Raw genomic sequence first — 11331 nt, forward strand, 5'->3', positions numbered from 1 at the left:
GAAAACCATGTAATGTGCTTATTGGGGATGAATGGAATGGATGTGAGAGGGTGGGGAAAACAGGCAGTGAATGGAGGACAGAAGGAAGGTTCAAGTATTTATGGAGGGTCTCGCTTGGAGATAGAAGAGAATACATATACAGTGATGATATATCTTGGATTTTCCAAGACAGCCTCAATTTCAAATATCTTGACTTATTCCCTCCATAATTCTTGTCATTTCTAATCTAATCGTGATCCCTCTAATCAGCACAAACTACAATATTTTAGTATCCAAACTGACTCTTATAGCCAAGAATGACCCTAAAGTTGTGGTCTTGATTGGGGGTTGGAAAATTATGGTTATTGTAAACAACTGAGAAAGTATCTGCCTGCGAAATAGGTTCTTACAGCCGCCTGGGATCCGGGACTCGGAGGCAGAAAGCAAGGCTGGGGGCCAGGTGTTAACCTGCATGGGGCGCCCAAGGGCATCTGGAGGGTAGAGGGGGCCGGGCGGCGGGAGGACATTCTAGATCCAGAAAATGGGGTCATCCCTCTTAAGGGCCTACCTCGTATTTGCTTCCAAGTTCCTGGCCCTCTCTCTAGAACTCAGCAAGGCTGGGAATCTGAAGACTCCCTGGTCCAAAGGGAGACGAAGTGTGCAAAGCTTCAAGACCTTTTGATGGGAGGCAGGAAGGGCATCTTCCCTTCATGAGGATGGAATGAGCTTCTCCTGGGAGTTTCCACCTGGACATCCCTGAGGGAGAGAGAAACAGCCTGAGTGGGAACCGGAGGTGGGGACGAGCCTTCTAAGAAGCCTCTGGGGACTTGACCTTGAACCTATCTGAGCTGAGAGTGGCTGCTTGTCCCTCAGATTCCAGCTATGATTCTCCTGGGAACTGAGGCAACTGCTCAGCCCCCAACCCCTTTGATTACTGAAGCCCCTTCCCTGGGCAGCCCAACATCTTAACTGGAATTAGCTCCATCAGTCCCAGGACACGTGGGGCCACAGGCAGTCCTGGATCAGGAAAAAGTCCTTCCCCAGGAACGCGAGGACTGGAGAAGGGGCAGCCCAGCCAGAGGCCTTGGCTTGCAGGGGAGAAGGAGAAATGGAGAAGGGGGTGGTCTCGTGGCATCCAGGTCCCCCATCCCCCTTCTCAAATTTGGTTTTCAACCCCCTAACAAATGTAGCTTCCTTCCTAGGCCAAACCCTCCCCCCAGGGGACAACGTAGGTGGCACCTCCCTGTGACCTGGCTAGGTCCTTCAGATCCTAGCCTCCTGCTGGGCTGAAGGAGGGAGGGGAAAGAGTGGGTGGGGGTTGGACAGGGGAATGGGGAACTGGGTGCCAGGCCAGAGTTTCAGGGCAACACCCAAGTGGTCCCCTCCCTGCAATTCCCCACGCAGACAGGGTGCCGAGCCCTGTCCTGGGTGAACCGGAACAGGGTGACCTGTGTCCCAGCCACAGAGACCCTCCCTGCCCTGCTATGAGCGAGGAGAGTGACCCAGGCTCTCAGCCAGCTCTCTCTCCTGGAGGAAAGTGAGCGCCTGGGGTGAGCCCAGCCAGACTGACACATCATGGCACGGGCCCCCGGGGAAGAAGGTACTAAGTGGTGGTTCTTACCTGGAGACCTGCTGCGTGTGTGTGTCGGGGGCCAGTTCCCAAGGCAATTGTGTGCAGGGAACCTGAGGTGCAGGTTGGGGACACTGCTCTCCTGGGAGCAGAGTGTCAAGGGGGAGGGGGAGGCTGGCAAGCAGCCAGGTAAAGCGGGTTTTGGCCACAAGTCACAGAGGGCTTGACCCCTGGGTGGGGAGTTGGCACCTGACTTGCACACAAGTGTCTGAACAGGGAGGGAGCATCGGAAGATTCACCTGGCTTCTGGGTAGAGGACAGAGTAAGGCAGCAGCGAAGAAGGCAGCTTGGAAGCCAGGGCAGTGTTCAGACTGAGGGTCTGAACTTGAGATGACAGATAGGAGGAGACAGATGCTGGCAAGGTCATCAAGGTCTAATCCTGCTGCCCATTAGAATCACCCGGGAAGATCAATTACCGATGCCTCTTCTGGTGGTCCTGAAGTGCAGCCAGGCTCCAGAACACCTGGTCTTAATCCCAGCTGTACCCACCCCCTTGTGACCCAAAGTGTGATCCCTGGACCAGCAGAAAGGCAGCGACAGCATCACCTGGGGGCTTGTCAGAAATGCAGGATCTCACCCCCACCCAGACACGCAGCAGGGCCTGTACTGAACAAAATCTCCAGGTGACTCTTATGCACACAAATGTTTGGAAATCCCTGGCCTAGAACATTCTGATACCTCTAGTTAAGGGGCAACTCATGGCCCCCACCAGACACACTTTTTAGTAACGACCACCTTACACTAAATGCCTACTAATTCCACCAACGGTGCTAGGTAATTCTTCATGCTTTTATCCAGCAAACATTTATTTTATTTTTGAGCTTTTGTTTTGCTGTAACTCCAGACTTACTGAAAAGCTGCAAGAGTAGTACAAAGAATTTCCATATATGGTTCACCTACTTTCTCCAAATATTAACATTTTACCAATTAACTTTACCATTCTCTCTCACATTCTCCGTATCTAGATGTGTATGAACTGTTTGAAAATTGCAAATATGATATACATGTACCTCTAAATACTTTAGTGTTTATTTCCTAATAAACAAGGAATTCTCTTATATAACCACAACACAAGGATCAAAATCAGGAGATTAACATTGACATAGTATTACTATTATCTAATCTACAGACCTTATTACGTTTTCCCAATTGTCAATAATGACCTTTATAGTGAAAGAAAACAATTGTTTTCTGATCCAGGATCCCATTCAGTCACATAGCATTTAGTGGTCATGTCTCTTTAGCAACCTCTAATCTGAACAAGTCCTCAGTCTGTCTGTGTCTTTCATAACCTTGACATTTATGAAGAGGCCTGGTCAGTTATTTTGTAGAATGAGAATCTACATTTGGGTGACTCTGATATTTTCTCAGGATTAGATTCAGGTTAAGTAAGCGTTTTGGGCAGGAATACCCAAAAGTGATATTGTGTCCTTCTCAGTGGACCATATCAGGAGGCATGGGATACCTATTTGTTCCATTACTGGTGATGTTAACTTTAATTAGTTGGTCCAAGTGGTGTCTGCCAGGTTTCCCCCTGTAAACTGCATGTATTTTCCCTGTATAATTTTTTAATTAATTAATTAATTTATTTATTTTTGGCTGTGTTGGGTCTTCGTTGCCAAGCACTGGCTTTCTCTAGCTGTGGCGAGCGGGGGCTGCTCTTTGCTGTGGTACACGGGCTTCTCACTGCGGTGGCTTCTCTTGTTGTGGAGCTCAGGATCTAGGCGCATGGGTGTCAGTAGTTGTGGCGCACGGGCTTCAGTATTTGTGGCATGCGGGCTCAGCAGTTGTGTCTTGCGGGTTCTAGAGCACAGGCTCGGTAGTCGTGGCGCACGGGCTTAGTTGCTCCGCGGCATGTGAGACCTTCCTGGACCGGGGCTCGAACCCATGTCCCCTGCATTGGCAGGCGGATTCTTAACCAGTGCGCCACCAGGGAAGTCCCCTTCCCTGTGTAATTAATGAGTGTCTTCTGGGTTGATGCTCTGAGACTATATAAGTAGCCTTTCTCATCAGTCACCCGCTAGATCTGTTGATGTGACAGATCTGTAGATCTGTTGATGTGACAGATCTGTAGATCTGACGCCTGCCCGCGGTGATTTTCTAATTCTACCCTTCTACGTTTGTTAGCTGGCACTAAACTCTAAAGAGGAGTTTTCCCTTCCTGTTTGTTTATTATTTATTTATATAATTGTAGACTCACAGACGCTTGTTTTATTCAGTGAGTTATACTCTGTTACTACCACTATTTATTTTGATGCTCAAGTTGTTTTAAATTTGGCCTTGGGGGACTCTTCAAACTGGTTTCTGTCTTCTTGGCACATGTCCCCACCATCATCTGAACGCTTCTTTATTTTCTGTCACAAGATGTTCTAGGTTCATCTTGTACCTTCCCTGTACCACCCCTGAAATTGGCCGTTTCTCCAAGAAGCCCTGGTTCCTTTTGGTGGAGTCTGGTATTTAGAAACCAGGATCTGGGGGTTGGGTGTGCTTATTACTACTAGGGTGTCACTACTCCTAGATCCTCTCAGTGGTCAGAAAAAAATATAGTACATCTATGTATGTTTCTGTGTCTATCTCTCTGTATATATACTCTCTCTATATATTTAAAATATGAGCTCACACTGAACCTCCAGTTCCAATGCAGCACCACAGGGTTTATTCTAATCTTCCCCCTTTCCATATTTGCAACTTCTTTCTCCAATGAGAAACCTGACTCCAGGTTACTTATTTGCTCTACCCTAAATACCCATAAAGGAGTTTCAGCATTGCTAACCCATAGCCTATGAAAAACAAACCCAGAAGCAACCAGTGCCTACTCAGTGCCAGGTGTGGGTGGGCCTTGGCAGCAAATAAACTTCATAAACTATGAAATCAGACTGCAGTTATCATAAGGAGAGCTAAGGCTCCCTCCCAGGTATGCTTAGGTGCCAGTCTATGGCTATTACTTTACCTTGAGGACACAGTGTGTCCATCAGGAGGGCAGCTGAGGGAGTGGCCAGCCTCAACGTCCCCAGACAGGTGACCTGGCCTGCCCACCTGGTCCTCAGCCCCCCGAGGAGACACTGTCCTGGCCAGAGTCCACTGTTGCCAAGCAGCCCTGCATAATGAATGTGGCTTCCATGGCTGGGCCACAGAGGGTGAACCCTGGTCCGGCCACTCTAGCCACCCACTCCGCCCAGCTGTTGTTTCTCACTGTGGGCTCATAAATCGGTTCTCAAGTTCTGACTGCTCAGATTCTGTGGGCCAGCCTCCCCCAAGCCTGGATGGGGGTGAATTCTCCACCTGTCGCCTGTGGGACTCGCCTGGGGCTGGCCTTGCCCTGCCCCTTCTCTCTGAGCTCCCGTCAGAGCGTCTTCCAGTCCTGGGAAGTGTGTGAAGTGAGCCCTGCCCTCTAGGGATTTACAGTCTGAAGAGGGAGGCCGCCAGGCAAAGGAACCCCGGATCTTAGAGTGGCCTGGTGTCGCGTCCCCTCCTCACTCCCATCCGTGCAGGGGCAGAGGGAGGGTCACGTGGTGGGGCTGAGGGCCGGGAAGCGTTCCACAGAAGAAGTCTTTAAGCTGAGTCTCAAAAGACAAGTGGCTGCTTTCCAAGACGATGCAGGGCAGAGGGAGAAATGTGAGGGGCGAGAGGGAGGCAAGCCGGGCTGGTGCCGGCTAACGGGGTGACTGGGGCAGCGGAGACAGAGGGCCAGGTGGGAGGGGCCTGCACGGCCTTTGAGGAAACTCCAGAAGGCCAGGGATAGCCAACGCCGGATTTCTTCACCTCTAAGAGGCAATCAGTTCAAAAGTGCATTATAAATTGAATACGTTTCGGAGAAAGAAAAAAATCAACCCTGTTAGCATTAATGTATGCACCCACGGTATATCCTGACTTAAAAAGCAGTAAAATGTGTTTGTGGCGGATGGGAGGGGGGTGGCTGTGGGTCCTTAAGTAGAGAAGACACGTGACTTCATCTCAAGTACCAACTCAGACCCAGGCAGCTGTCTGATGGGAGGTGCTGCACAGTATCCTGGGACTGCGTTCAGACACGGCCAGAAAGGTGCCGTGATCGATTAGTGCTGTCTGTCCTGGGAGCAAGTATGGAGAATACGCCCCTGCCTCCTCTGCTGTGTGCAGTCAGGGGCTCTTCAACCTTAGGTAATGGGAAGGCAGGGAAGTGACACGATGACACCTGTATCTGTAACACACCTGAGCCTCTCCACAAATTCAGAGATGTGTGAGAAATGTCAAAACAAATTTTTTTTTCCAAAATTAAAGCGAATTATGTCTAACTCTGAGCCCCCATTCAGCCAGGCTCTTAAGACAGTCACTCTCAGTCATTTTGGGGGCATTTCCTGCTCTGGATTGGGGAAAGGTCCCAGGATCTTATGTGGCACTGAAGCATGGAGGGGAGGGAGGCTGCAAGTCATAGATACCCATGTCTCTGTCCACAGGATCCCTCTAGGCCGCGTGACTGTGCTGCTGTCTGTGCCATGCACGGTCGTACAAGGGGTCTGGGGTCCTGCCTTCCTAGGGACACCAGGCAGCCCCTCCCTGTGATGTCTTATCACTTCTCAGGATGAGGCTGCTGAGTGGTGTGTGGGTGTCTCTTCTCTCCAGGACTGACTACTGTCTGTCCCCTGTCCAGTTAGATCTGTCCTCTTTATCTCCTCTCACTCACCCCGAGGCCACCCCACACCTCCCGTCCTGGGCACTCCAACGAACATATCATCATCGTGGGTTTGGGCAGGTACAGAAGACAGGAGGGGAAAGTATCTTCTGTCTTACGGGCAGCACTGGCTTTTGGCCCAGTGATATAAGAGAGCCCTAAAAGCCCTGGCTACTTGACTGAGATGGAAGAATCAGGAGCAAACCACACATTGGTATTTTCCTGTTCCACAGCCCACAGATAGGGCTCAGGGAATACGACAGGGTCAAGGGAGGTCGTCTGGTGGGGATTTTGTGCTGCTCGGGTGCTGGCTGTCGAGGCTGAGCAGGCTCAGTAGGGAAGGGGGCCGATTCCCAAGGTAACAAGGAGGAGGAACCAACAGGACTTGGCGACCTCAGTTATGGGGTGTGAGAGAGGGACAAGTCTAAGGCAGCAGTTCTCAGCTGGAGGCAGTTTTGCCCCCAGGGCACATCTGGCAATGTCTGAAGACCAGTTTCGTTGTTACAGCTTTGGGGGGTGGGGAGGTTGCTAATGGCATCCTCCAGGGATGCTGCAAAGCATCCTGCAGTGCACATGACACCTCCCACCCCACTCCCAACACAGAATTCCTCAGCCCCAGATGTCAGCAGTGCCGAGACTGAGAGAGTGGGCCTGAGGTGACTCATAGGTACTGATGTGACCACTTCTTTCTAAATTTCAGGAAACCCCTGCAGTGTAGGTTTTATCCCCATTTAACCGATGGGGAAGTTGAAATCGGGAAAAGTTAGTCTGCCCAGCATTGCTGTAATGGTAAGTGATTGAACTGAGGTTGGTGTTGAAGCCTGCCTGACTTCAGAATGTTCAATTCAGTCCACCGGAGCGGTTTGGACAAACAAAGATTTGGCTAAAATGAATTTAGGTGGTTTGCATTTATTATAAATAGAGCAAGGCAAGACAAAGTGGGTGAAAATGAATTTGAACAGCTGAAATGACCAACAAAGAGGTTAACTAAACAAGTGTGTCAGGTACTTGCAAAACTCATGAACATGTTAACTGTGGTTGGAAACATTCATTGTTTTTATCACATTTTTTTATGAAAAAAAATTCACAAAAATCATCAAACAAGTAGAGGAGAAATAGTGGCTGAAAATAAATTAGGAGGCGAAAAAAACCCCTAAAACCTTACCAAAATTCCACGACCATTTTTTGCTTATTATTGCTTGATGATTTTTTCATTGTTTAAATTCCTTTTAGTGTTTTTTTCTTCTTTCTTTTACAAAAGCAGTAGTGCTCATTATAGGAAAACCAGAAAATTAGGTCAATCCAAAAATATATAAAGAAACATCATGAAGAACCCTGCACCCACTCACCCTCCGTAGGTCAAATGTGGCATATTTTTCTAGACCTTTCTCTATAGACATTCATACGGATGTATTTTCCTTCATTCTTTTTCTTTCACTCTCTTCTCCTTTTCAAAAAGGAAATCTTCGTTTTTCCTTTTTAGCAAAAATAGGATTATGTGGTAATTTCTGTTTTGTAAATTCCCATACTTTATGTGGCCAATTCCCTATTTTTTCTTCTTCTTTTTTTTTTTTTGCGGTACGCGGGCCTCTCACTGTTGTGGCCTCTGCCGTTGTGGAGCACAGCCTCCAGACGCGCAGGCTCAGCGGCCATGGCTCACGGGCCCAGCCGCTCCGCGGCATGTGGGATCTTCCCAGACCGGGGCACGAACCCGCGTCCCCTGCATCGGCAGGCAGACTCCCAACCACTGCGCCACCAGGGAAGCCCCAATTCCCTATTTTTGTAGATTCAGATTATTTCCAACATTTTGCTGTTACAAACTGCACACTAGAGTAATGAAAAGCAACGTACTGCAACCACACGACACACAAACCTCACAGCCATACTGTCGAGTGAAAGAAGCCAGACACAGACACGTACACTGTGATTCCATTTATAAAATATTCTAAAACCAACAAGTAAAACTAAACTACAGTGGGTACAGATGTCTCCTCAGGAGGCAAAATTATAAAGACAAGAAAGAATGTGATTAGGGCAGGAACAGGGTTGTCCTGTCCCTTTGGGTTATGAGAGTTCTGTGTCAGGAAGGGCATTTAGGGGCGCCTGGGGGCTGGCAGTGCCCTGGTTCTCGACTGGGTGGTGTTTATAATAATTTACTATGAAGCACATTTATGTTTTATGTACTTTTATCTGTATGAGTGACATTTCACAATACATTTTTTTTTTCATTTTGATATGTTGGATTTTATTACCTTTTAAAATTGTACAAATAGTGCATGTGTGTGAGTTAAAAAAACACAAGGGAAATGTAGGGAGTTAAAAAAGAAAGACAAAAGAAATCCGAGACATGAAACAAAAAAATTCCATTCTGCAAGTCAAAATAACAAGATATTTTGCATACTAAAATAGTGTTATTCCGATATATTAAGAAGTCCTTTGATCAGGAACACAGCACAAGACTTTCTGTAACTACTCATTGACAGATCAGACTCAGTCTCACTGAATACAGGATGGATCATGACATTATCTTACCAGCCACAGGCAGGTGACTAGATGTGTGTGGAGATGGTACCATGTCTGTGAGGTATTACAATCAATACATTTTTTATTAGCCGTTCAGTAACGTCAGCAGTGGATGGCACCGTTTCAGCCTTCAATAGGGAGACCCCCAGTTCCAGTCCTTTTATCCCCTCTGGTGACTTTCAGTGAAGGTTTTTCACATTTAACAAAAGTCTTACTCATAGTTCTAAAAGTGGTTTTCCACTGTCCTGCTTTTCTTCAGTTTCATTTTCAGACCCTGTTTCGGATCCAGGAGGAGAATAAAACTGACCATCAGAAAGACCACCAGGTATCAGTGCCCCCCCCTCCGAGGCAACCTGAGCCATCAGGAGTGTTTTCTTCTTCTGCCTCTTGAGGTAACACCTTGAAATCTAGGAACCACGTCTCGATCCAGGCAAAGATGAAGGAAATGATGGGCAGGACGTAGCCGAAAGCCCCTTGACAGAAAAGCTTTGAGAGGATCGCTTTTGCTAGTGAAAGGGCACTGGTCACTGCTGTCATCAACGCTAGGGCCCACCAATGGTGCAGTCTGCATGTGGCATATGCAAGTATTAACACTTTAAATCGAAAAACTGCCGAAAGAAATATATCAAAATAAGAAGAGAAGTAGTCATACTGCACCACCTCTTTCTCTAACGTGTTCTCAATACCTCCATTCGCATTTAACGCTATTATCCACAGTAACGTTACAAATAAGAGGCCAAAGGTGACAAACAAACAGAAAGTCCTCCTGACGTCAGATATGCCTTTCTTTTCCCTTCCTTCCTAGGACTCAATCCTGGCCATGAGTTGCGTGGGGTTGATGGAATGGACGTCGCGCAGGGAAGCGTGCGAGCTCTGACTCCCCATGAGAGCGTTCTCCATGTCTTCTGGCAGGGGGTTCGTCCTGCAGGAGGGTTAAAGGAGCCTCTCTCCAGCTCCAGCATTCCTAGAGAGAAGAGATCTCATCAGGTGGTTCCGGGCCGGCCGCCCTAGGCTGCAGAACAAAATTTTTTAAATGAACAGAATGAAAAGAAATAGCTAAAATATTAACTAGAAATTTAAAGCAGAGAGTAAAACTATTCTGAAATTGAAGCAAAATACTTGAAAAGGCACAAAAGAATGCACTCCACTTGCGTGCTACATCAAAATTCCAATGTTTGAAAAGTAAGGTGGAGTATATTTTTTTAGACCAAATTGTCCTTCGGGCTGAATTGTTTTCCTCTCACCTTGTTCTCAACCAAATTGTTTTCTTTCAGATTTTGTTTTGGACCGAGTCATCTGGATTATTCTAAAGCTCAGGCGTTTTCCGTGACCCTCATTATGCTGCCTTCCTACAACTCTGATGGTGATGAAGCCCTTCCTGTGTAGAAGAAACCTCACTCCCTGTGCCCCGCCATCTGTCCTTGGGGCATATGACACTGGAGACTATTGTCTGCCTCAGCTCTGAGCCAGAAGTTTGTCTCTTATTCACTTACTCACTCACCCATCCATCCATCCATCCGTGCTTCTATCCATCCAACCATAAATGTGGGTCACTGAGTGCCCACTGCCTGCCAGACACTGGCCTTGGTGCTGGGGTAGAGCTGCAGTGGAGAGTTCAGCCTCTGCTCTGGCACAGCTGCATTTGAATACCAAAGAGACAAAAAGATGATTTGTCCTGTGGTGATAAAGAGAAATGAAGCAGGGTGAGGGGGACAGCGGATTGAAGTGATGGGGGATGTGCAATTTTATGCTGAGGGGGTCAGGGAGGCCTCGTGGATCAGGTGATGTTCGCGCAGAGACCTGAGTGAAGGGAGGTGGCCGCGATAGCATTCCAGGCAGGAGTAGCGAGTGCAGAGGCCCAGCCCACAGGCCAGGACGGGCGGAGCAGAGGGAGTGAGGGGTAGGGTGCTAGGACCTGAGCTCGGGCAGGGTGGCCAGGGCCAGATCAGGTGGGGACCCACCACTGATGAGACATAGACGTGCTGCTGAGCTTGATGGAGATCCACAGGAGGGTTTGGGCCAGCGAGGAATGCTGAGACACGATGTCTGTTTTAAAGTGGTCATGGATGGGGGTTTGGGGAGAGCCTGGGGTGGGGTGAGGGCAGCAGAGCCAGGGAGGAAGCTTTGCTGGGCCCAGTGCTATCTGGGGCCCTGAGCCCCCATCCCAGGGCCCCTCCTTGCTCTGCTTTGCCCTACGGGCCTCTTCATATAACCTAGGGCCTTTGCTCTGTGGTGGCCCCTTCACTCTGGAGACTTGGCATCGAACCTGCCTGGCGACAGCCCCTCTGTGACAGGTGCATTCATGGCCGAGTACTGGAGTCTGTACTCTCTCTTAAAATGCGTCTGTCCAAGATGCCCCTCACTTCAGCCTGTCAAGAACATTTGGATCCTGATTCTCTCAGGTGGTCTGGGTGTCATCCCAGATGTGGAGAACATGCCAGCCACACCTGACTCCAAGTTCCCGGGGTCCTGGTAAATGGGTCAGGGCTGAGGACAGTGTTCCATTCACACCACCTGTCGCTGTCTTGCTGGTCGACCCATGTCCACTCAT

General features: G+C 48.7%; 1 pseudogene; it reads right to left on the reverse strand.

Annotated features, from left to right (window-relative positions):
• Positions 1–8995: 8995 nt before the first annotated feature.
• Positions 8996–11331, reverse strand: LOC136133560 (STARD3 N-terminal-like protein pseudogene; annotated as a pseudogene).

Source organism: Phocoena phocoena, chromosome 14 (genome assembly GCF_963924675.1).
Source record: "Phocoena phocoena chromosome 14, mPhoPho1.1, whole genome shotgun sequence".
Taxonomy (NCBI): Eukaryota; Metazoa; Chordata; class Mammalia; order Artiodactyla; family Phocoenidae; genus Phocoena; species Phocoena phocoena.